This window comes from Podarcis vaucheri, assembly GCF_965113315.1.
Source record: "Podarcis vaucheri genome assembly, chromosome: 4".
Classification (NCBI taxonomy): domain Eukaryota; kingdom Metazoa; phylum Chordata; class Lepidosauria; order Squamata; family Lacertidae; genus Podarcis; species Podarcis vaucheri.
This window is the reverse complement of record NC_138762.1, coordinates 34,294,374-34,316,724: the sequence shown is the minus strand read 5'-3', so window position 1 is coordinate 34,316,724 and position 22,351 is coordinate 34,294,374. Positions and strand designations below refer to the sequence as shown.

At 39.8% G+C, this 22,351-nt stretch overlaps 1 protein-coding gene across 13 annotated transcripts in view; it reads right to left on the bottom strand.

The window, feature by feature from the left end:
- ZBTB20 (zinc finger and BTB domain containing 20) overlaps positions 1 to 22,351 on the bottom strand; it is a 511,117-nt gene that overhangs the window by 204,724 nt on the left and 284,042 nt on the right. The window contains exon 6 of one of the 13 annotated variants that reach the window (XM_082221570.1): positions 8,969 to 9,103. The exons of the other annotated variants lie outside the window; for them this stretch is intronic. The gene's annotated coding sequence lies outside the window, so the exon portion shown is untranslated. The remainder of the gene's footprint in view (positions 1 to 8,968; positions 9,104 to 22,351) is intronic. 13 annotated transcript variants of the gene reach the window in all.

The following is a 22,351-nucleotide window of genomic DNA, read 5'->3' as shown; positions in this document are numbered from 1 at the left end:
AATATTCTACTCTTTTTTAGACTATAAAGAGTCTATATGAAAAGGCACTCATTCTCAGATAAATTGGTACAATTGTTTTCTGCTACATAACTTAAATACTGCAGTGAAGTGAGAAAGGTATGGGTGATTTCTCAAGGGAAGGAACTGTTTAAACACTAGTTCGGCAAATGGTGTTTGCATATTATTGCTTCTAAGCCTTACAATTCCCATCTGTAAAGTGGGAATAACAATGGCCTGCATATGACACCAGCCACGCTGGCTGGAGTTGAAGGGAATTGCAGCCCATAACATCTGAAGGGCACCAAGCTAGTTACCCCTGTGCTAAAGGCACATCAGCACGTAGTCACTAAGGTCTAGGGAAAATTTATTATATAGGCTTGGAGTTTCAAATTTTCTTCAAACTAATTATTATTAGTTTTCTGCAAGCCTTCTTTTCTAGACCAGACTTGGTGTTTGGTCTCCTAAACCTACGGCTCCTTCATTTTAAAAGTCATTTATACTTTTCTCACATCTTCAAATATACTTTTATAAGGGTCTCCAAATCAGCTATGCAAATCTCCACCTGGCTTGTCATGGCCCTGAAGGACTGAAAGTTTTACATGTGATGACATAGAGATCAAACAATGATTGTACCATATATGAATGTTGTGCAGCAGAGACTGGAGATGATAAATAGGGTCTACCTGGGCAAATGAATGGGAAGCCGAGCATTTACAGAGCTGGAAAGTGACATGTGAGATGTAGAAAAGGAAAAAGGGTGTGGGATATTAGAGGAATGAGCAAGAGCTTAAAATGCCATCTGTCATCTGTCAATTCGCTGGGCAGGATCCACCTAACAAGCCCTGTCAGCAGAATCCCTGCACAAGGACTTCCACTTGCACAACGGGGCTTTCCCATCCTCTCCTGTCCCCCATGCAACCTGAAATTGGCTATGGGGAGGTCGGGAGAACCGCTACAACTGTGCATGGGGGTTGAGGGGCATGACCATTCTGTCTGGCAAGCCACAGTGCTTGCATTGATGGAAAATTCATCCATCGTACTGTTATGAGTTTGTAAGTGCCTTGACTACCCGGAATTCCTGGGTCTAATGGGTGTTTTAGCTTAATCAATGCTTGGAGTATTGAAATGGGCTGCCAGGTGCTGGATTTGGCAAAGTGTTAAAATACAGGACCAAATCAGTTTTTCAGTACTCAGGAAATCACCTGGGGGAAGAACCATCAAGGAGAACAAAGGCAGGTGATGGGGTCTCTGCCAGTCAGCATATGGGTGAAGCCCCGCGCTGAGCTCTGGGTAGAGTTTCTAGGAAGGAATTTTTCAGGATTTCAGTTGGGGATGATGTAAGCTAGAGAAAAATAGTCAGTCTGTTAAAACACATCAAGCTGGAGAGAGGGGAGCAGAGCACGATGTGGGCTGACAGTTTGAATCAGAGTCTGCAGCAATGGGAGAGAGTGTAATGCTTTGAACTGCTCCATCATAGGCTCATGTTGTATATATGTGTAAATAAACCATATATTATAAAGACACCCTAGTCTCCACTGTGCCTCATTGTCCAAAAGGAAACACAGATCCCGGGTAAGCTACTGGAGCGACTGGAATCTCACAGTGCTGTGAAGATTGGGGCGGTGGTGGCATGTAACAGTATAATGTTGAATTCCACCCATCATATTCAGCACTGGGTGCAAGAGATATGTCTCATTTTTAAGCTAACATTTTCTTTACACCAGATTTGCTTGATCACAAGTCAACGGCTCCTTATCCTCACTATAAAGCATCTTGCCCTATACTTCTCAAGGATAAATATATCATTTTCTCCAAAATATAAAAACAACCTGCCCTGACCTTCACTTACTCTAATTTTTATTATTATACCCTTGTTTACAGCTTTAGTTTCCCAACCAACAGATAAGTACTGTTCACTTAATTGAGCCCTGCCCTAGAGCACACAGCATCTCAGAAAGAGGATGAACACAGAGGCAACACAAAAAAGAAAAGTGCTCCTGTACCTTAGTTTGCTTAGCAAGCTTGAAGACACAAAGGATATCTTAAAAATTGAATGTACTACTACCGTCAATGACTCCGTTTGCTCAAAATGTTATATAACAACAGGATATAATGATCAGGGTAGATATCTGGATAGTTATATTTCTTGGTGGCACAGCCTGGAAATGTCACCACAGGGAAAGTAATTTTTCTTTTGCGTGTCTACATACAAACACACTGCATATCTGAAATTCACTCTCACCTCTCCTAGTGTGATATCTCATTAACATTACAGTTCCCATAAAGAGATTAAATCAAGGCAACAAAAAGTTAAGTGCCTTCATATAGCCACACAGCAAATGCACTGAAACAAGCAAGCCTTTTGGATTTCTTCTGCAACTAAAAACATTTCACACCAATTACAATTTCACTGGAATACAGAGTAAATAATAAATTACAGAACTTTACAATTGGAAGGCATCATGCAGGTCATCTACTCAAACCCTTTCTTGGCTGCAAGACCTGCAATGTAGATTGCCACTGCAGCATCCCAGACAGAAGCTACCAAGCATCTGCTCCTGCAAAAGAGAGCTCCTGAACAACGATGGGTAAATCTGTCAATTTTGGTTTCTTTCATTTTCTCATTTTTCCAATCTTAAGTACAGTTCACCATGTTTCCACCTCAGTTTTCTATAATTTTTTTCAAAATCATAAAATTCCTTAGCATTTTAGTCTGAATTTTTCCTTACACATATCTGTATGCAGTTTTGCTCAATATACAGAATTTTGCAGAGCTAGTCTCTCTAATAAAATACACCTTCATGATATTTTCATGAATGTAAGCATTTAATATGCATTTTTGTACCCATAATGTGGCTGGAGAACCGCACTGCAACTTTCAAAGAAATATGAATTTGGAAGGATGACTGTTTCATTTCACACATTATTTCAGAAGGAGCAAGTTAGGTAGGTTTGCTTTTAAATGCAAACTTAATTTATTTTCTCCGGTATCCCTACTTCTGAACCAGCTATTGTCAAGCAGTTCTTGTCATTAGGAAGTTTCTCCTAATGTTCAGTAGAAATCTAGTTCCCCAAAGAGTTCTACCCATTGCTCCCATCTGGAACAATAAAGGACATGTTAGCTCTATCTTATGCATTACAATCTTACACATGCTTGAAAATTAGTTTCTATTAGCTCTATAGCCTAATTTTTTTAAACACACATACAGAGAAACTAAGGTGCAGTTCTCCAGTCTTTTACACATGCAAACAGGAGAATTATCTAATTAAGATATTTTCAGTGAAAAGTTTTCTTTTCCACGGTGTGCGTGTGCATATGGTGTTTATAAACTGTCTTTTAACATTTAGATATTTTATTCATTTTTCCACATGGTACAAGTAGAACACATATCACTGTTGGAAAGATACCAATCAAATAGCATGGCACTGAATCTAAGGAACTCTAACAACAGAGGGCTGAACCAGTAGCATAATAGGGAGCACAAGACACTCTCTTTTGAAAGCAATCCAGAACCTTACAGGAGGTGCTTAATACACAGAGGGTAACACTTTATCAAGCTTTAGGCTTGTCCTCTGAGGAGGAGCAGGTGGAACAAAACATCCCAGCAGATATTTGTACTTCTAGCTACTACAAGAAGCTGTTGGTCACAAACATCTGTACCCCAGGACCAGAGGTCTCCACACCAGTTGCTTGGGTTCTTGGCCCACTCTCAGATTCCACTCCCCAATCCCCTTCAGAAGCATAAAAACAGATGAGATGATAAACCAAAAAGAGCTTCACAATTGCCACATGAGGTGTGGGAATAACAGGCAATCCCCTGTCTGAAGGCCAGGAAGTAGGTGAACTTCCAGTCTGAGCTGTTTCACTGCCAAAGCAACAACCCCCACAGAGTTCCAAGTTCAGCCTTTCTGAACTGGGAAAATAGGCACATTTCATTTTTAAGAGCTAAGCTCTGGTCACAATATTCATAAGCTGGACCATACACTGGTCACAGCTTATATTAATCATTGATTCACAGGAAAACACAGCAGGACTTAACAGCTAAATCATTTTGTACCACAAGATGGTAAATGTATGGATGGATATGAAGGCTGCCGTAAAACTATGTTTTGGAGGATCAGAAAATAGCTCTGCGTTCACACACTCCCACTATGGTTATGGGCTGTAGTCTTTGTGCAAACCACATTTTTCCAGTTTGGATGTTATACTAATCAAACCAGGAAGTTAAACTAAGTGTGTGGTGTGAGGGCAGGGGGAATGTGTGCTCCCAGTCCTCCAAATGATGGATTGAAGGATCAGAAACCTTACACGTGGATCAGTTAATGGTATCTATCTACTCATTGGATAGGTTATATATCTGTAACTTACAAACAGAAAAGGTGCCTTGGATGTTAGCACTTTCCCCAAGAAGAACCAATAATAGCAACTTCCTTTCCTTAACGCAAACTTCTTTTGTCAGGATTTCAGATTGTGCATGAAGATTTGCTTTATTAGGCTATTTCCAGGTAGGTGTTTATTGCAGGATCAGCGCTCCTCATGCCTGCAAGCTTTTGGCAGCATCTATATGATGTCATAAGGAATAAAATGGCAGCCTGTTTCCACTGGAAATCCAGCAAGTTCTTCAAAAAAAGCAAATAAACCTATTACCATTGACTTGTTGCACTATTTGCCAATTAAGACCCCATCTGAAAGCACCCCAAGTCCCACCTTTTTTAATGATCGCTTCCTTCACCCTGTTTGTATGGGTGGCATTTTGGAGAATCACCCCACTCTGCCTACTAAAGCCATTTATTATTTGTAGGAAGACAGCGGAAAACTTTAAGCGCATGCCTATGGGCAATGCAACCCTGAAGAAAAGGGCAATTACTGCTAGGTGGTATTTTCAGCTTAAAACTCCTATGATTTAAATAGCCACTTGAGCTGTGCTCTTGCAGTTTACCATGCCCATAGAATACCTAAATGAAATTACAACCTTCTGATATGCAGCAGGGTTCCCATTCTTTACTGTGTAATATACACGGCCGGGAGAAATTGCATGACAGTTTGCTAAGGCAGAGTGTATCGCAAGAACGTTCTCCCCCAACATATGATTATGCTTCTTATTTCCTGGAAAGCACATCTAATGACGTATGGCATGCATGATACCCATGTTTTAGTGAACTCAAGACATGTGCCCTGAAGTATACTGCCACAACCCTTCAGCAACACAGCTCCTCTGTAATTTGCACTGACTTTGTTTTGCCAGCAGCGTTACCCCACGCTAGCATGGGATCATAATAGAAAATCCTAGAACATGCAGAGAGGAAAATAAAAGCAAATAATACATCTATGGGGGTATCTTATTAGATGCATTTATTAGCCTATTTTATCGTACCAATCATTAAAGCATTATGAGGATCTCCCCTGAACTCAGGGGAGTTTCAAGGCAGCTTATGATTCTGATCTTAAAAAAGAAAAAAGAATCCCCGCATACACACCAGAACTTAATGGAAGAAGTTAAGCTTGTTAAAACACACACACAATAAACATATGACTACACAAAAGAAGATAAAAAGAGCAGAACAGTTTCACCGCCATATACTTGCCCAAGCTGACATAATAGGTTTTATCTCCCACCTGTTCCTCAAGTACTCAAGACAGCATACATGGTCTTCTCCCCCATTTTATCCTCATAATTCCCTTAACAACTTGAGACCAGTCGACTTGCCTTACCGCACATGTTCTCACTCAATGCTTTGATTGGTGGAATTGGCACTGCTACAGGTGCCACAGTCTGCATTTGTAAGAAATTGATTGTTTATTGTGGCAGCACCTGCACTTTGGGACTCCCAGCCTATGAGTGCTTGCTAAAGCCCTTCTTGTTCAGACAAGCCTACCCAGATGCTGAGAAAGTTGTTAATCTGTGTTAGTATTTTAACTTTTGTATGTTTTCTCACTTTTATTGTTTTATCTTTTTGTAAACTACTTTGAAGTTTTTTTACAATAAAGTCGTGTATACCTTTTAATAAGTAAATAGATAGATAGTGACCCTGTGAGGAGGTTTAGACCAAACTTTTTCTCTCTGGGAATTAAAATTTGCTTGCATCACACTGAATTTTTTATTGATAAGAAATACGTTGGAAAACAAAAAGAAATGTTTGTTTTGTAACACAGAACACTACTACTTTAGTTTTGATACTATACTACAATGAAATGTTTTTATTTTTATTTTGGGGGGATTGTCCTTGAATCTTACCACCACACTTGCTATTCTCTCATACCACACCCGTTGTGAACCAAATGATGGCAGAAATGTGACTTGGTCTGACGGCATAGGGGGATAGGTTTGGTGGCCTCTTGAGACACTGTTGCTAAACTCCGCATGAGGGTTCCCAAGGTGAGAGCAGTGGTCTTCATCACTGTTGGGATGCCAGACACCAATATGAATAAAGATGGCAGACCGAAACCTGCCTTTGAATTAACTTCCCCCAAATCTTTTGATGGGAGCAAACTATCAAATTGCACTACTCATAAAAAAAATCACAATTTTGTTTGGTTTCTAAAAAAATTATGGGCAGGCTAAGCACTTTCCATTAGAATAATATGAAATATATTTGAAAAATGGGGGGGGGGTACTACCTTTCTGGGCTCAGTGGCTACAAAAATGGCAGGGAGAAACAGTAAACCTCAGGTGGCTGAAGAAGATAGCACAATAATAGCCTATTTTCATGATGTAGATTCAATGCTACTTGTTTCCATGCTCATTAATAACTTAGGGAAAGAGAGAAGCAACACTTTCAGTTTGATGGAAGTGTTTTGGAGGAGCACATATTCACTTCATTTCAGGGCATTTGTTTCAAGGCAGTGAATGAGAGTTCACACCAAATCTGTATACCTAACATGTTTTGTTAGGTAGACAGCACAATGCTAAAAGACAGGAGGTCATAAATCATTATAAAAATACCCAAAACTCTACTGATTCTTATTGGAAATAAACCATGTGTCATTTGCCAGAAAATATGTACTGTACTGTTTCCACTATCTGATGTATACACTTTTCGGCATGAGTGGAGAAACCCTTGAACTCTCTCAAGAGCCTCTTTCATCATTCATAAAGCATTATTTAGCTGTGGAACTCAGAATTTCCATAAAATTAGCATTTGTATACTGGTTACAGTTCACATAAATAAAAATGGTATATACTACTTAGAATTAGTTTACTATTTTCTTGGTGGCAATTAGGGCATAACCCACATTAAGAAGCAGTTACACTCATTGTGCTGAGTGACATCCATTGCTTTTCCCCCCTTAAAAAATGTTTAGGGGTACTCTCATTTTCCTACTCATATTGAAATACTGCCCCTCAATGAGGCCAAACTTAGATTCACAAAATGTTTAGGGGTATGCGTACCCCTGCGTACCCCCAGAAAAAGAAAGCGCTGGTGACATCTATAATATTTTTACATAGCAAAACCATACTGTATAGGTGATAGGTTTTACATATATTAGCTAATAACTGTTTTTGAATTTAGGTGGTACTGCCTAGTCTCTGAGTGCGTTTTGTAGACATCATGGTGTGGAACGATTTCCAGGAAAAAGATCCATTCAGAAGTATTTCCCAGACAGAAGAAGTGCTTCATATTTAGAATAAGACCATTCATTCACCTAGCTAGTACAGTCTACTCTGTCTCATTAGTTCAAGGTGATTAAAATATATATTTAAAAATATTTAAAGACTGCAGGTGTTCCCTTTCAACTGTATTTTCCCCCTCTTACCTAAATAGAACATGAAATTTGTCCTGCCTGTTCTACATTTGCAAACACTGATGTGAATTTGCTTTGCGTGCAGAGGGTCCCAGTTTCAATTTCCAGGCAGGAATGAGAAAAAATCCTGTAGGTCTGCTGCCAGTCAGAGTAAACAATGCTGAGCTAGCTGGACTAGCTGACATAAGGCAGCTTTCTATGTAGCAATAGGTATTTTTTAATTGCTTGGCCCCTGAATAAGCATTTTAATTAAATCACTCCATGTATTTTATTTTTTAAGGTTTGGCTATGTCTCTCTAAGTTTTCACAACGTTTATAGGTCTGAACATGTTTTTATGGGCCAAACTAGATGTTGCAAAACCAGCACATGTATCAGACTCAAAATGTGTGTGTTTAAGAAGAAGGAGGAGGAGAAGAAGAAAGCAAGCACAGAAGGCGGCAAATTTGATTGGATGAGCAGGCGAAAGGGGAAGTGACTGTGCAACCCTCTCACCTTTTCCTACTCAAAATCCCTTCCTCCATCTGCTTTTGAACCTGCAGGGAGAAATACAGGTGCCAAGCATGTATCTGCATAGAAGATTCCCACAAAGCCTCACGTGTGAATTATTCATATCATCTTATAAGGAAAAAGAACAGAAGGGTGAAGAGTTAATTTTATTTTATTTTAAAAAAAACACCTTCATGTGCAAAAAATAAAATAAAATGGAACTCCGATCTATAAACGATCTACTTTTTCCCTCTTATTCCCAAAGGTTGCTTTTATAGAAGCATTTTCTTTTACTATGCATTCACTGGAGAGTTCCTTTTCTGCTTGGCTGGGCAATCAGGTATTCAGAGCATAATGTAAATGCTCAGAAACACAGGCATGAAAAGTTGCCAGACAAAGAATCCAAGTGAAGGATTTAACATTTTCTCTTCTTCCCGACCCCTTCCAACAGCACACTCGTGTCTCCTACAAGCACCTTGTTAGCTACTGCCAAGGCTGACACCCACTGGTGACAGCAGGAAAACCCACCATTGCAAGCGAAAGTCAACCTAAACAATATTGATTGGTCTGTCACTAGCAATTAATGTTGAGTAAAGCTTTCTCAGCTCTGTAAAAGCTGCTAAAATCTTCAGCCTCTAGTGTGATAAGAAAACAAAACAAATATTATATTTCCTGCTTTGCTTCGGAAGCACCAATAGCTGCAACCACATCACAATATCTGAATCCTCATCACTCACCACCACGGTTGTAGTTCCTGTTCCAAGTGATGACGAAGGAGCCTCTCTGCCTCTGAGAGTGACAAGGCTTGGCTGCTTCGCCTGCCTCAGCTTTTTGAGTTCACAAGGATCCACAGGGAGTGCTGAGGCAGAGAACTTAGGGAGGGGAGAGGTGGGAAGGAAAATCACTGGAGCCTCTTAACGATCAAACTTCCACTAACTTAGAGGAAATGTCTTATAAATAAACAGAAAAAAGCAAAGCCCATTCTGTCCTGCCAGAGGAATGTACATTATTGCCTCTTGATCGAGCATTTTATACAACACCAGAGACGCAACCGTGTCTCTCGAAACGGCGTCTCTGAAATTCAGAGTGGGGGGGAGGAGAGAGAGAGAGAAGGAAAGAAAGAAAGAGTGTGTGTATATGAGAGACAGAGAAAGGAAGAAACTATAAAAACAAACAATGCTGGGAGGTTCATGCAGTTTTCAGTAGGAAAACAAACTGTCCAAATTCAACAGCCTACTAACTTAATTGCTTTAGCACTAATAATCACGCAAGCAATGAATGTATTTAAGTTCCACTTTGCCATTCTATGACTTGTGAAGTTCAAGGCAAGGGACAGGAGAGGACAGATAGCTATAGAAAGATTTGATAGTATTGATAACGTGCCCTCCTCCTTCCCATCTCCAAACCTGGCCACTTGGGGATTTTTAATTTTTTTTTAATGTATCAATTGTTCAGTCACAATTCAGAATTGCTTGAATACAGGGATAAGTATAGGCTAAGCACAGTGGTTAAATGCCAACTGCTTTGGAAGAATTGTGCAGACAGTACTGGTTTTAGATCATGCAAAGGGGGTACACAATACATAGGTGCTCAGAGATACGGAGAATGTAGGGCAGGACACTAAAAGCTGCTGCTGCGGGTGTGATCTTGTACTGGGGACAACAGGGACCAACCACTTTATTCCGTGGGGTAGTTTGCAAGCAGAATGAACTGCTGGGCTGACTTCCAACGCTCTGCAGCACCACCTTCACAAACGGTAGGAAGGCACTTTCAAGCACAGAATAGGTAATCTGAGGAACTCATAGGGACCCACCTGACCTTATATAATTACTGTTCCTAGTATGTGCCATTAATATGAGCAATGAGTTACCCAGTGTGGGCTGAGCTATCCGCAGAATTGTTAGTCAGACTACCATCAGCGAGTCCAAATAAATGCTATTGTACCCTGACCGTTTTTAAGGAAAGGGCTGGTACGGTGATGTTTTTCTTGTAATGATCTATATGTTTTAATATATCATATATTCTATTAATGTTTAACTGCTTTCTCATTATTATTTTTAGATGTAAGCTGCCTTGAGTGCCTGTCAGGGGAAAAGAGCGGGGTATAAGTAAACACAATCTTAATAATACTGTAAACAACTAAAAATTCTCACATTCTCAAGGAGCAAGATGGTTAGTCCCCTTCTCCCAAGCAGATTGAAAACATCCTTAGGCTGCATGAGATAAAAGTATCCATAGCAAAAGGAGAACACAGCGTTGGAGAATTTAGGTGCTGAGATTTCATCTTTACCCTTTGTTTGATACCACCCTGATAAAGTAAAAGTTAGTCTTGACTATCCCATGGAAACCCTGGAAAAAGTGAGTAATGGCTAACAAATCCTTTTGTTATTAATGGGCCATGAGCACAATTAACTTTAGCTGGATTGGGATCATTACATTTCTGAACTTAGGAGACAATTTATATACAGTACAAGCGAGTCAAGTTTTACTTCACTGAAATAAAAACTGATGATTGTTCTTTAAAAAGCACTGGAGGGAAGAATGAGTAAGAACCTAAAGTAGGAGAAACTGAGTTTTGAGAAAATATTTTTAACCTCAGAACTTAGAAATAGAGCCAATGCTACCAAATGAAAGTTCATATTAGGCTAAGTGGATTTTGAACTTACAATGCCTCAATAATAATTTTTGTATGGGTATAAATATAATTTGGCCCTTTGTGTATAATATACATAAACACTACAAAATTAAATCAACAGCCTTGACATTCTGAGTATTTATTATTTACTATTATAGAGCATGTGTAAACAGAAAGAGGAATATCAGGCAGTGAGATACCAGCAACTATTGGGTCAACCAGACTTTGAAAGAATGGAAGCAGGTTTTCTAATTATTTTCAACCCTTCTTCAGATTTTGGTGCCCAACTATTTAATTAACATTTTGCCTATATCTGTGTCCTTCTTGCACTTATGATGCTCAACCAGGTTAACATCAGACTAACAAGGCAACATGTATTCCACTTTTTTCTATTGTTCTGAAGAAAAGTTTTTAAAAAGTAAGAAGACTTGTGTCTGGAATTTTATGACATGTTGGTCCAACCATGGCATTATTGCAATTGCTGTCTTATTGTTTGGAGCTAAGAAAGTTATGTCTTTCTAAGCACATACAGTACATTTTCAGCTATGGCTCAGGCCACTGGCAATAGGGAATTTGTACTTTTCAGATATTCCTGAAAAATGGCAAATCCAGATTAAATAGGAAAGAAATGTGAGACAGCATTTTTATGCCGTGGATGCTGAAGAAACATGAGAACTACTCTCAGAGTAAACATGAGTCTGGAAGCACTCTGTGCTAGCAGGTAATCAGGAAATGCATCTCAAATCATTCATGGACAAAATTAAGATACAATTTATGGTACAGTTTTGAGGCCATCATTACGTTATTATTTATTCCTTTCTTCCAAAGAGCTCTATGAAGCTTACATGGTTCTCCTCCCCACCCCCACCCCAAAATCCATTTTATCCTCACAATTCTGTGAGGGAGGTTAGGTTGAGAGATGGTGACTGGCCCAACATCACCCAGTGAGCTTTGTGGCCAAGCAGTAATTTGAACCCTGGTTTCCCTAGAGTCTAACACTCTAACCACTATACCACACTGGTGGCGATGACCTTTTGTGCTTATCCAATTAGTCCACCTAAACTAGCAGTGATTGGCATAGTGACCTCTACTTCCAAATGTGTGGCTCATGAGTAATTGGTACTTTGATTCAGACTGATGATCTCCTACCAACATGCTCAGTTGGAAGTACCCTTACCTGCAAACAGTAATAATGAGATTTATTTCCAAATAAATGTGTCGTAGACGGGGGCCACAGAAAGTAAACACAATCAGAGCAGAGCAGAGTTTCTAGAAGAAGAAGAAGAAGAAGAAGAAGAAGAAGAAGAAGAAGAAGAAGAATAGTAGTAGTAGTAGTAGTAGTAGTAGTAGTAGTAGTAGTAGTTTGGACTTGATATCCCGCCTTTCACTTCCCTTAAGGAGTCTCAAAGCAGCTAACAATCTCCTTTCCCTTCCTCCCCCACAACAAAGACTCTGTGAGGTGAGTGAGGCTGAGAGACTTCAAAGAAGTGTGACTAGCCCAAGGGGAAGCGAACCTGGTTCACCAGATTACGAGTCTACCACTCTTAACCACTACACCACACTGGCTAAGCTAACCTAGATAGCTTTCCAGGATGACAACTAAAGGAAAAGGGGAAAGACATATATTGTTTCCCCTCTTTGGGATTCCAACATGCTAAAAAGAGAATCAGAATCATGTCATTTCTTCTGCTATCACCTATGGTGCTGCAGTCACAGCTCCAATTCACATAACAATAAGAGACAGGAGGGCAATCACGCTCCTTCATTGTGCTGACATTTCCCATTTGTGCCCTTCTTCAAAGTTTTAATTTGGTAAAGGTGCTTTGCAGCTTGTCTTTTAACAGGTCACAAATAACTTGGGATGCAAGATCTCATATTTCATTTTCTCCTGCTGGTGCCACTAAATATTTCATCTACCTTTAAAACAGCAGACTGCTTTAGAAGGCCCTATCTTCCCCCACTTATCTGCACTGTTTGCACACTGGTTCAGGGGATTTGTTCTTCAACATTAGACCAATTTGCTCATACCTAATTAAGTAAAAGTAATCAACAAGCCATAAAACAGCTCAACGCTAGGTACTGTATTTGCTTTGGAGACAGTTTTAAAAACATATGTGAGATGTATGTGTAATACACAAGGCCACAGAAAGAGTCGCTTAGCATAAAGATACCCCTTCGTACATGGTCGAGATGTCTCTGAATCTTCAATTTTAGATTATAATAATTTAGCACACACTCTGCTGAGTTGTTGTTTTTGGGGGCAGGCGCTCATTTTACAAATGCTTTTTCAATATATTCTAACCCTTTTACAGTCAACAGAAAAATAGTATTGTGTATATAAAGTATTGCCCTTGCATGCCTGAGGGTTGGGGGTAAATTCTCCCCAACCAGTTTCCCACTTCCCTCAAGAAAACTCGTGATTCGCCATCCTGAATCTATTATTATTATTATTATTATTATTATTTATTCTGAATTGAGTACCATTGGTTTGAACAGGACAACTCCAGAGTAAAAAGTTTGCCAAAGAGAGCTAAGTGCCTTATGTCTTCCAGTTCCTCATTTACAAAATGAGACCTATTTCCTTTCTTCACATGGTCACCATGTGGATACCTGGAATCTTAATGGCCAGAGACAATAGTAACAAGGAAGAAAATTCTGCCCTTTAAAACTTGCACACCTTTTTGAAAACTACTGTAAATAGTTTAATATTTGTGTCGCCTGCAGCATCATGCGTTCTTCATCAATATTTATGATACATGATAGATCTGTCCTATTAAACTAGGAACCGATAATCATTTGCCCTTTGGATATATGCAGTGCACTGACTGTGCTTATGTTTCAAGCGGCTGTGCAAATTTTGCTGTACTTAGCTGCCCATAATTTCACTTTCCCAGAGAAACTATCTTAAACAGCAGGAGGTAAGAACCACCACATATGTTCATTGCACACAAAATGGTGACCAGGTGGGGGCTCCTTGGAATTACATCCACATGACAGATGCTCTGTGCTGCAGGCTGTTTTTCTGCATGGAATATGGTCACCACTACCCCACAGATAATCTCCACATCACTGCAAAGCATTCCTATATCTAATTTACAGTGGCACGGAGGCCATACACAGGGTCCTGCTGAGAGTATTCCAATGACTATGGAGGGTAGTTGGTAAGAAGGGACAGGGACTTACTGTGCCTAGCACCTTGTCTCTGGAATGCTCTCCCTCGAAATATTCATTGTGTGCTTTCTTTAATGCATTCTGGAAAGCATCTAACACTGCTGCTTTTCCCTGTTGCTTTTAACATGATTTGATGCTGCTTCTCTCAATTTTTTGTTATGGGCTTTTTTCTTATTTCATATACAGTGGTACCTCGTGTTGCATAACCTCCAGGTTACGGAATATTTGGGTTACGGCCGCAGCAAACCTGGAAGTGTATACTTCAGGGTTTCGCCATTCATGCATGCGCAGAAGCGCTCTGCAGATGTGGCACCTCTAGTTATGGATTTTTCAGGGTGCGCATGGCACCCCGAAACGAATTAAATCCGTAACCAGAGGTACCACTGTATTTGAGCTGCCTCATAAAGCTTTCTGTTAAGGTGTGCTAGGTTCCAAAATCAATAAATAATATTTCGTTTTCTTCTCTCCTTCCCAACTGGTTATTAACTGAAATAAATAAACACTAAGTACCTTTGGTATATACTTGCTATTACACATTAATAGTTTGTCGCATGAACATAGGAAGCTGACTTATCCCAAGTCAAACTATTCATTGAGAGGGCTTGATGCTGTCTCCTCTGGCTGGTGGCAGCTTTACAGGGTCTTTCAGGCATGTACACCACTGGCTATTCATTTTGACACATCTGTATTCCGCTTTTTAGCCAAAAAAGCTCTAGAGCAGCTTATAGCTCAATGAAAAGCAAACCACTCCATGCCTCCTATCTTCCTCTTTGCTGCAGCCTGCTTGAGGAAAGCTAAAGGCACCTGGTTTCTCAGCAGAGCTCGCAAAACAGTCTTGCTCATCTCCTCTCTCTCTGCTACAACCTGTTCAAATGGCTGCTGCAAAGTGGTGGATCTGGGAGAACCAAAGGCAGCTGGTGCCTCAAAAGAACTGATGTGATATCCCTGCTTCTTTTCTCTTCCTCTGCTGCAGTCTGATGTGATCCTTTTAAGTGCAAATGCTGGGAACTGAAACTGGGGCTCTTCTTGCATGCAAAGGATATGCTCTACCAGTCCCCTTAATCTGACCCAAAATTACATAGCAAAAACCAGATTTGGAAATATTTCACAATGAAACACTCTGCACTGCACTAACTCGTGACCCAACAATTAGAGCCTCTTTTTATTATAACAAGCACTCTTTTTTCAGCTCATAGAACTGAGTAACAGCAATAACATCACAACTCAAGGCTACAGCAAACTTTCATAGTAACCAGGGCAAGGGAGCCATTAGCGAGTCGAACCTAATAGAAATATTTGGTAGAGATGGTTTCCTATGTGTCAAAGAATAGGAGAAATGTATTAATAGGATAAGTTTAAGTCTGCCCTGTCTACTTCCTTGAAAAATATGTTTTAAGAATATTGAACATGCAGAATGTTCTTTCTTCCGGTATAACCAACTGAAACAAAATGAACTACGGACTTTACCTACCAGATAAAGAAAATAGATTCAGGGAGCATGGAAGAGCTTTGCATTATTATCAAGACATTTATAGCACCAAGATAAAATATTTGCATTTTAAATGAAATATGCTACCTTACCTTTTTAATGATTTGCTGCACTCCTTTGCATGGGAAACAGTTAACAGGATATGGTCTGAAGGCACATGCCTGGGCCTGGTCAGTGTTTGAATGGGAAACTTTCTGAAAACCCTATGAATACTACCTTGGGTTCCATGATGAAATTAAGTGTCTTATGCTCTACCTATTGGGCTATGTTAGAAAAGGCATGTGGCAAAAAAGAGAAGGGGAAAGCTGCCCTCCTCTCCTGCCCTGGCCAAAATGGGCCAGGAAGGATTTGGAAGAAGCTTCATCAAGGAATCCCACAACCACCATCAAGAAGATACGATTTATCTACCCCTGAAGAAAAAGCCCCCTGTTCACTTATAATTTAAAGATAGGATGAAAGAAAACGAAGGAGAAAAGTACAAAGGTTACCCTATGTCCCTGAACTCCCTTTCCTAAATCATTGTATATATAAAACTGGGTCATTTAGATGAGAGGCATCAGTCATGTTTTGGAATAGGAAAGCAAACAATTTTCATTCTATTGTGCACTTGTATTTGAAACCAACTTTTCTGCTGTGACCCTCTATACTTACCCTGTCTGTTGCTCTAACCAGCAACATGCCTTTTCAATCTGCCTTCCTGGGGTCTGCATTTGATTACAGCATTCATGTTCTATTTAGATTCTTTTGTACCATGCCCTGTGGTGCTAGTACGAAAGGTGTTATTTATAAAATGTAATTCTGTTGTATTGCAATTTGGATTCAAAGAGGACAAGTAATATAAAATACTTAGTTTATTTAATAATTTCTTGGATTTATTAAATCAGGATCTTTACAAGATTAGTGCTGGGAGGTAGGAGGAGGTTATTAACTAATAAACAGGCTTCAGGCAACCCCTACTCCTCTACAGAATATACATTATTTAAACAGTTTCTCTTTGGAGAACCAAGATGTGCATCCAGCTCAAATTTCTCTTCCTGTTTTTTTGTTTGTTTGTTTTTTTAAGCATCAAGAAACAGACATTTGTTAAGATTTCTTGAGCTTATATTAGTTTCAAACAGGTCATTTGCAATTGTATTTTTCTCCCTGGCAGTAGCATTTGCGAAAAATCATCAGAGAATATCATATACGTCTGCTCACATATATACAGTTGTCTGCTCACTGGGAAGCTTGTGGCTGGCATCAGAATACACACTTCTAGTGAAAATGCCATGCATGAAGCAGCACAATTTCATCAGCTATTGCTTTTTAAAAAAGTGTTTGGAATTAAATCTTAATGTCTTCAGTGACTCTCTGTTTCAAATAAACATATTTAGGACTGGGTCCACCCTTGCAGAATCCATTGCTGTTTTAGCTACCATTGCTGTAAGTCCCAACAGTTATAACAGCATTCCATGCAGTTTTGCCCTATTCCAAGGCCACTCTGTCTGCCTTCAGAATCTCACTCTGCCCCGTGATATCTATCTGTCTGCATAAATATTCTTCAGCTGTCCTTACAGAACATGTCTGGGGCCATATAAAAGGTAAAGGTAAAGGACCCCTGGACGGTTAAGTCCAGTGAAAGGTGACTATGGGGCTGTGGTGCTCATCTCACTTTCAGACCAAGGGAGCTGGGGTTTGTCCCCAAACAGCTTTCCGGGTCATGTGGCCAGCATGACTAAAACACTTCTGGTACAACGGAATACCGTGACAGAAACCAGAGCGCACAGAAACGCCGTTTACCTTCCTGCCACAGCAGTACCTATTTATCTACTTGCACTGGCGTGCTTTTGAACTGTTAGGTTGGCAGGAGCTGGGACAGAGCACGGGAGCTCACTCCGGGGTGGGGATTCGAACCACCGACCTCCCAATCGTCAAGCCCAAGAGGCTCAGTGGTTTAGACTACAGCACCATATGCATTTTATAGACTCAATAGTGTTGGTAGCTTGTGCTAAAGCAGCAGTAAGGATGACACCTGGCTCCTTCCCAACAGTGATGCAAACTAATAATCAAACTAACCCCCAAAATATGACAATCTCCCTGACCTAAATAGGAACAAAACTATTTTGCAAGCTACACCAAGGAAATTTTTATCCGGCACAATAGTTTTATGTTCTTCTTCTAAGTGTGCCAAACCCTTAAGCTGGATCCCCATGAGCTGCTGTGCCAACTGTAACTAATTAGAATCTGATTGACAGTTCATATTAAAAAAAAGAAAGAAATGGAAGTTACTTGCTTTGGAAATTTGAATGGTATCTAAAGTAATGGAGAATAAAATTATTTTAAATTTTTGAAATTAACAGTCGTATGTGGACTGAAGAACATAATCCTATCATCACCAGTCTTTATCTCTTTCTCATGCTGTGTGTTGTTTTTGCATCCACCTTTAAAATCAAAATTATCTCTGATCCTAAATCAAATGTCAAGTAATTTGAGTAAGTAATTTTACCCATTTAAAATGAAGTGAAGCTTGAACTTGGGCAATTGATAGTCTGTTAATTTGTCAGTAGAACAGGGTCTTTCGAAAAAGATATAGAACTCTAATATGCAAATATTCGAAAGCAGCAAGTCTGAATTTATTTCAAAACGCTTGTTTTAAACATTTTATTTTTATATCCATTTCTGCTTGAGTGGAGCAAAACAAGTGGAGCGACAGAGGAAGGCGTTTTCATTTCAAATATTAGGAATGAGCCAAGCTGTGGTTTGGGGTCAGATTTTCTTAAAATAATTCTGGCTACCAAGAGCAGCTAACAACAACTGACAGTTAAATTGCCATTGATGTTGTATATTACTTTGGGTGCCGCTGTGGCAGAGCATGCAACTCAAGATTAAAAAAAATAAATAGATTACATTAAAAACACTTTAAAGCATTGGCCTAAATCCACAGAAACATGTCGCCACATCATAAGTTGACTTAAAAATACACTACACATACACACACACCACCAACTTGGGGAAAAGTCAAAAGCATTGTATAATAGGGAAGAGCTGATAATTGGGGCGGGGGGGGGGGAGGAGAAGGAAAAACACAGCTGGGCCAGAGCAAGTCCTAGCAAGCACCTAAATGAGGCTGTCAAATCATGCCCCATATTCATCTACCACTACAGCTTTTATCTTCTGTGGCAACTAAACCGGAACCTACCAAACTGAGTATAACACGCTTGATTTTTAATGAAAGAACCGGAATAAGTGTGGGAGAATGGGGGGGGGGAATGCCTTTTAAAAGTATAGATGATTGGATGGGTTTTTTTGCCACAAATTCTGGGAGTGGGGCAGAGAGGGAGAAACCATACTGGCCTAGAAAAGCAAGACAAAGTGTTTTGCCACAAATTCTGGGAGTGGGGCAGAGAGGGAGAAACCATACTGGCCTAGAAAAGCAAGACAAAGTGTGTTGCCTACGAAATATAATGCCAAGGTAAACTGATTAATCACTAAATGCTTATCACACATTGGGCTAAAAGTGACCCTATATCATGAGGGGTTTTTTGCAAAGCAGGAATAGCAGGGCATGAAAGCTTGTGGAGAAATATTGTCTATAGGAGTTGTGCTTGGTGGGATGGAGAAGAAGCCCACAGCTTCTTCATGAAAGCCAGCTACTTCAGGCTGAAAGGCCACACCCAAATACTCCCCAAACAGTTCAAGCAAGAAAGCACCAATCTGCCAGTAGAGTTTCTTGGGCTATCTTGCCCCTTTTGAATGATCATGGTACTCAATCTTAAATATGTTCCAATATATCTGTTTTACTGCTGTTGTGCTAAGGAAGATGACTCAACAGAAGGGGGAAAGTTTCACAGTAAGGCAAGAGTTCTCTAATCTTGCCATTGCTCGGCAGAGCTCCTCCAGACAATTCAGAGCTTCCTTTAGCTTCGGCAGGTTTAACAATCACTTAATGGGTGGCCACAGGCTGCTCCCTTTCCAGCCCTAGGAGGAAGGAAGTGTAAGAAACCTTCCTCCTGTCCAGCAGCCACAAACTGCCAATGGGGTCATGCTGGATTGAGTCATCTGCAGCTGCCACACAGCTGCCTATACTTCAGCTGGCCAAGAGTGGACATTCTGACTCCTGGCTGAATCTAAAATGAGAGAAAACCAAGAGCTCTATGTAAGAATAGGCAACTGGCAGCTCAGGAACTGAATCTATCCACTCCATGTTCCCAGTTGTTAGCCAAACTGTGACAGACTGAGAGCCTCTGCCACATTTGATCGTTTGCACAACTGTTTGCACAAATCACAAAGACAATCTTGTGACAGGATGTTGTATTCTATCTCATCATCTAATTTAATTCATTTAACAGAAAGCATAAAGAGTTGTCAACTGGCAAAAAGACAAGCCAGGATTTCTGTGTGTGTTCTTTAAGAACAGAAAAAGTAGCAGACCCACAGGTATAGCATAATGAAAATTCAGAATATTGCCATTCAGAGAGGAGGTGCAGAAGGGAAGAGAGAAAACCTGGGATTTTACTATCATAGGATGCAATATACCTGCATAAGAAAGTGAAGTGAGAGCAATACCAATAATTAATTAATTACAGTAATTATTACCAACACAGTTGCTATGTGGAAAATCTTGATTTAGAGCAAATGTATAATTTAAAGCAATTATCCAAAGGTTTGTTGAGTTTTACACAACTGTGAATCTTGCCATTGTTTTAAATGATTCAGAGGTAGTTGGTCTGAAACTGTCAATTTTGACAATTTGTACTTCACTACTACTCTTTGGATCAGAGTCACCTGACACATGTGAGAACTACTACTTTAAATGTAGAATTCAGATGAAACTTGGAAGGTAAGAAGGAATATGACATTAAACTAACAAATAGAGAAGAAAACTTGCACTAAGAACAGAAAAGCCACAACATTTCACCCAACACTTCCTGTTGGCTCCAAATTAATTAATGTGGATCTAAATTTAAGAAGAAAAAGTATACTAAGTCAAAGGACTACTTTGAATCTGTGTTCCTCAAAAACGGTTTTCCCTGGAAAATTAATTTTAGACTTTCTATTGTCAAATGCATTTGAAAGCTATTAAAGAAGTATTTTTAGATGTATGAAAAACATATGTTTTGAACTATGTTGTTTCTCGTTCACAAACCTGTTCTTTTTGCTACTCAAAGTATTAGTGAGTAACTTGTACTCGGAAATGTTCAGTTCAGTTTGTATCAACATTGCCATAACGATACTTTTTCCACTTAAGATAATGCATGTTCAAATACATATAAAAATAGCATGTGGTCATATACAATCAAAATGAAATCTCTATGGTCATAATGCTACCAGTTCATAGACTTTAGGGCCAGCAAATACTTTTCTGATAATTTTGTTCTTCCATATAACAAGTGTAATTCCAGTTCCACCCTGCCTTAGCACTTTCCTATACTGTGGTACCTTGAACTGGCTGATGACAGTACTGGTGCTGAGGCTTCATATATTTCACAATGCCAATGAAAGTACATGAGTAATATCTGGGACAAATCCAAACCCATATCTAGTTAGCCAGTATTTGTAGATTAAGCAATTTAAAATGTGGGATTCAGGAGGCAAATAAGGAGGCTAGAGTAGAGATGGTCAGCCAAAATACCAAAGTACAGAAGGGATGCAAGCTCTGTTCATGTGAATAAGGCTCCTGTCAGTGGAAAGTACTTTTGGAACCAAGCTGAAAGGAAAGGCCACGTTGACATGATGAAAAGCCAAGAAGTCAAAATAACTGTTTACTGAATCAATCAACAAGAGAGCAGTTAAAATTCTGTTGGTGGTATACAGACCATTAGGGCAAGAATGCAGTTAAGAGCAAAATTCTATAACAGATACTAATAATATAACATTAATAAGATGAACCTGACTCCAATGTTAGACTCAGGCATGTTTGATTCATACAAAATTAATGTTCACATGTAAAGGGTTGGTTTTTTTAAGCTTTTATAAGTTTCATTTATCTGTTTATTTTGGATGTTGCTTTTACATATCTGTTGTGGGGTTTTGTTTCATTTTTACTTAGTTTAATGTATTACAGAACAGCCCTAAACCGCTGCCAAATATGGCTGACAGGATTTGGGCAAGGCAGAAGTGACCCTTTCCCAGCAGAGAGTAGCTCCACAGACAAGGCAGAACATCTGCCCTAGAGGTCCCCTGCTCGATAACTCGGTGGATGAAGCACTACAGCTGGGGGTGTTCCCGCTAGCAGTGGCAGCTAAAACAGGGTATTCTGTGGGTGCTTTGGGGGATGTCCTTGAATTTGCTGCATAAAAGACCCCTTTGCTTCCTTGACACACGATCATATCGGGCCCTCAGCCTATAACAATCTAGAGATGGCCAAGATACTTTCCATCTCATTGGGAATTGAAGTAGTATCAAATATACACACACACACCATAAGCCCCAGGAGAAAAAAAGAGGAAAGCTGCTGTCCCAGCTGGAACAAGCTGACAGGACTCTGAATGCAGTGTTGCCCTTTGATCTCCCTACCCATCCAGCACAGATTGTTCGGCCCATTCTTTTGTAGTGGTTTTTATTTTGTTTTTTAAAATATGTTATTGTAAGCTACTTTGTAAACAACAATAAACAGGAACAACATTTTTTATTCTAAATAAGATACAGTAATACCTCTAGCTACAAGCGTAATTCATTCTGGAGGTCCATTCTTAACCTGAAACTGTTCTTAACTAGAGGCGTGCTTTGGCTAATAGGGCCTCTTGCTGCTGCTGCACCGCCAGCACATGATTTCTGTTCTCACCATGGGGCAAAGTTCTCAACTCGAGGTACCGTAACTCTTCCAGGTCAGCGGAGTTTGCAATC